This window comes from Triticum dicoccoides, chromosome 2A (assembly GCF_002162155.2).
Source record: "Triticum dicoccoides isolate Atlit2015 ecotype Zavitan chromosome 2A, WEW_v2.0, whole genome shotgun sequence".
NCBI lineage: Eukaryota > Viridiplantae > Streptophyta > Magnoliopsida > Poales > Poaceae > Triticum > Triticum dicoccoides.
In genome coordinates this window covers 786,779,533-786,783,601 of record NC_041382.1, presented here as the reverse complement: position 1 = coordinate 786,783,601, position 4,069 = coordinate 786,779,533, and the positions used below count along the sequence as shown (strand labels likewise).

General features: G+C 48.7%; 1 pseudogene; it reads left to right on the top strand.

The window, feature by feature from the left end:
* Positions 1-3,850, top strand: part of LOC119358499 — a 6,356-nt pseudogene extending 2,506 nt beyond the window's left edge.
* The last annotated feature ends 219 nt before the right edge of the window (positions 3,851-4,069 follow it).

Sequence of the window (4,069 nt, the reverse complement as noted above, 5' to 3'; positions counted from 1 at the left end):
GGTTGCTACGGATACTACTCGGATGCTTGCAGTAGAAACATTTGAGTTGCTCTAGTATGGGCTTTGCTGTTCGAGGAACAGGGCGAGGAATCCCATATCGCTAGTTGCTTTAGTAGCACATCCCCATTTCGACACTAGAAACATTTTGATGCTTGGATATATGTGGTAGGCGTATTCTATACATATTTTTCTTTCCTATATAGAAAGATGTTGTTAATCCATTTTATACACCATTTTATACACTAGAAAGATGCTACCTCTTGTCCATAAATACTACTAGTAGTTTTAGAAGAAGAAAAAAATAGAACATATTTAAAAGTTTGACCTTAATATAGAAATAATTAGCAGAAGAATTAACACCTAATTAATATTACCTCATCCATTATGATATATAATTTCATAATACTTAATTAATTTTTGAAAGGTGGGGGTTGTTTTAACAGAATTCACTTTGGACATCATGTCAATATCGTAAACTGCGTATATGTTGTATTAGGAGGCCTGCCTATTTCTCAATAATAGATAAAGCTAATAAATTTTAGGGATATCATTTCTAGAAACTGTGTGTATTTACTTTGTAATCCTTCAGTGCTAATGAAGAGAGTCTTGACTGGAGACTATGCAAAATCTAAAACATCATGTATTTTGCCAAAAGTCTTAAAGTGTTTCATTGTCAGTTTTTGAATAAGTCATTTGAATTATGATTTTTAGGTATATGTTAATATTGTTCATAAGATTTATTTTTATGAGTATTTAGAATAATTAACTGCGAACTTTGACTTCAAAATTCTGCAATAATGATTATTGGCAGCATGCTGAGTATTTGAAAATAGTCTATTTTGTTCTTCATACAAATATGCTTTGTTAGTAGGAGTATTTAGAAAGATTATTAAACGCATGGCTCCACCCCTGCTGATGGCCAGAGTGTGGAGGCTACCTCTTCTTCAGGGGTGGCGGCCACCGAATCCAAAAAGAGTAACAACAAGCCTCGCGTGCTCAGCTCCGTGCCTGCCTCCTCCAAACCTAGGCATGCCATGCTTCAGGCTGTGGTGGCGTCGCACCCACGGCCGGCCCTGCCGGTGGTCTGGCTGCGCTCCGCACCGGCCCCACAAGGATCAGTATCCGGTCTGGTCCCTGTACGTAGTGAAGGTCCGCCCACGGAGTACGATTTGGTTGAGAGAATGATGCTGCTGTATGTGAGCGTGGTGAAGGCCCGTGATCTCCCCAGGATGTACATCACCGGCTCCCTGGGCCGCTACGTAGAGGTGAAGCTGGGCAACCTCACGGGTGTCACCCGGCACCTCGAGAATAAAACCAACCCGGTGTGGCAGCAAAGGTTCTCCTTCCTCCGTGAGGACATGCGTGCGAGCGTTCTGAGGGTGATCGTCAAGGACAAGGACATGCTCCCCCAAGACATGGTCGGCCACGTCCTCTTCGACTTAAATGATATCCCCGTCCGTATCCCACCCGACAGCCAGCTCGCACCGCAGTGGTACCACCTCACCGACGCTAACGGCCCCAAGCTCCGGCGCGGCGAAATCATGCTGGCCACCTGGTTGGGCACCCAGGCTGATGAGTCCTTCTCGGAGGCGTGGCCATCCGACGCATTCCTGCTCACCCAGGAGGTGCTCACCAACTCGCGCTCCAACGTCTACTACTCCCCCAAGCTGACGTACCTCAAGGTTGTGGCCATCTCGGCGCAGGACCTTACTCCCAGCGACAAAGGCCCGCCGCTCGAGCCAACCATCGCCAAGATACAGATGGGCAGCCAGATCCAGCAGACAAGGCCGCAGTGGTCCGCGAACCCGACGTGGAACGAGGAGTTCATGTTCGTGGTCAGCGAGCCACTGGAGGACCCGCTAGTGGTGACGGTGACGGTGGAAGAATGGATAGCCACCAGCAGCGACGAGCCCATCGGTCGCTTGGTCATCCTAGTGACGTCCCTCTATTTGCTCCGCAACGACCTTGCCTCCAAGTGGTTCACCATGTCACGCGGGGAGGTGACGGTGGACGAGGTCACGACCAAGATTCACCTGCAGCTCAGCATTCAGCGCTGACGAGATTGTCTTGTCTTGTGATTAATTTGCATGAAGATGGAACCTAAACCAGTTTTCACTTTACACACAACACACCTACTTTTCTTAGTGGACAAACAATGGATTTGTTGCATACTATATTTGTCAAACGTTATTTTGCTTATTTATCTTCCAGCTCTTTATGCACCCAAAAATATCGGAGCCTTTATGTTTAGGTCTCAGTCGACTTAGACTTAACCAAGTCTAAGTCAAGTGATATAGTATATAATAAGAAAAAAACAAAAAACTGAAAAAAAAATTATACTACTTCTACTATTTAACTTCATATTCTTTATTATTGTGGGTGAAGAACCTCCAGGAGAAGAAAATCTGAGAGAACAGCATCGGCATCCTGAAAGTTGGCATCCTGGGCGCGCGGGACCTGGTGGGCATGAAGAACCCATACTGCGTCACCAAGTACGGAGAGAAGTGGGTTCGTACCCGCACGCTGCTCAACACCGCCGCCCCACGCTGGAACGAGCAGTACACCTGGGACGTGTTGGATGTTAGCACCGTCATTACCGTTGCCATCTTCGATGACTTGCACCTCTTCTCCTCCCACGTCGACGAGCGGATTGGCAAGGTGCGCATCCACCTCGGCATCCTTAAGAGCAACCGCGTGTACACACACTCTTACCCACTCATGTCGCCCACTACGTCGGGGATGAAGAAGACCGGGGAGCTCCAACTTGCCTTTCGCTTCACATGCAAGTCGTTCACCAAAATGATAGGCATGTACGGCAAACCGCTGAACCCCGATATACACTACAGCAACCCCGTTTCCACGCCGCTGCACGACTATCTCTGGTCGGTGCAGCAGGACCACATCCGGTCACAGGCGGTGCAGATGGTGGCAAAGGGTCTGGAGCGGAACACGCCCCCGCTGTGGAAGGAGGTGGTGGAGTACATTTTGGATGCCGACTTGTACATGTTGAGCCTGGAGCGGAGCAAGGTCAACGTATGCCGGCTCATGACTGTCTATTCCGACGTTGTCACCATCTGGAAGTGGTTCGACGGCATATGCAAGTGGAAGAACCCGCTGACGACGATTATGGTGCACCTGGTGTTCCTGAGCCTGGTGTGTTACCCGGAGCTCATCCCGCCGATGGTATTCATGTATCTCTTCATAATCGGGTTGTGGAACTACCGGCGGCGGCCGCGGAGGCCCCTGCACTTTGACATGGTGCTGTCGTGCGCGGATCAGGCGCACCTGGATGAGCTGGGCGAGGTGTTGGACATGTTGCCGCCGGCGTACATGGACCAGACGCACCACGACGAGCTGAAAGAGTTCAACGCGTCCAGGCCGGATGACATCGTGCGGATGAGGTATGATCGACTGAGAAGCATCGCGAGGAGGGTCCAGACGGTGGTCGGCGACCTGGCCGTGCAGGCGGAGCGCGTGCAGTCGCTGTTCAGCTGGAGCGACCCGAGAGCGACGCCCATCTTTATCACTCTCTCCCTGCTGGTGGCCGTCGTACTTTATCTGACGCCGTTCCGGGTGGTGGCCATGGTGACAGGGCTATACTTCCTCTTGCCCCCGTGGTTATTCCGGAACAGGACCAACCAGCTGCTCATCAACTTCTACAGGCGTCTTCCCTCCAAGGACGACGTGATGCTATAACGTTTTGATGCATGTACGTAGCATTTGTTCCTTTTCTTATCTTCGTTTTGGTTGATCATGGTACTCTATTTATGTATGTATGAATTTTCAGAATCCCTGTAAAGCATTACTCCGTCCGCTTAAGATCTGTAGGTCTTTTTTCCACCATATCCAATACTCCCTCCATTTCTTTATCTAAGGTGTATTATTTTCAGCACGGTGACCAAGGCACATAATTATGCACTAGTTAGGACAAAAATATCCTTCTTTAATTTGTAGATTAGCGGCAAGTAAATCATTTAGGCTATGAAAGAAAGAGATACACACAATCGGGAGAGAGATAATTTCTTTTTCTTTCTCTACAAGGAGAGATACATGCAACAAGGGAGAGATA